The sequence below is a fragment of the Penaeus monodon genome, chromosome 34 (assembly GCF_015228065.2).
Source record: "Penaeus monodon isolate SGIC_2016 chromosome 34, NSTDA_Pmon_1, whole genome shotgun sequence".
Lineage (NCBI taxonomy): Eukaryota > Metazoa > Arthropoda > Malacostraca > Decapoda > Penaeidae > Penaeus > Penaeus monodon.
Genome location: NC_051419.1, coordinates 25,370,538 through 25,370,799, shown reverse-complemented (window position 1 = coordinate 25,370,799; position 262 = coordinate 25,370,538).

Genomic DNA, 262 nt, shown 5'->3' with positions numbered 1-262 from the left:
CCCCTTCAAAACCCCCCTTTCCCCCCTCAAAACCCCCTTCCCCCTCTCCCCTCCCCCCCCTCCCCCGATTCACGTAAGCCGAAGTCGGTTTCTTTTGATGTCGGGCCGAACGCTGTCCGAAGCTGTCTAATTTGGCTGATATTTCTCGCTGTGATAAAGAAAACAGAAAAAGAATAAGTAAAAAAGAGAGAAAAAAGAAAAAGGATATGAAAAAAATCAAGAAAAAAGAAAAAAAGAAAAAAAAAATCGCGTGCAGTTAGAG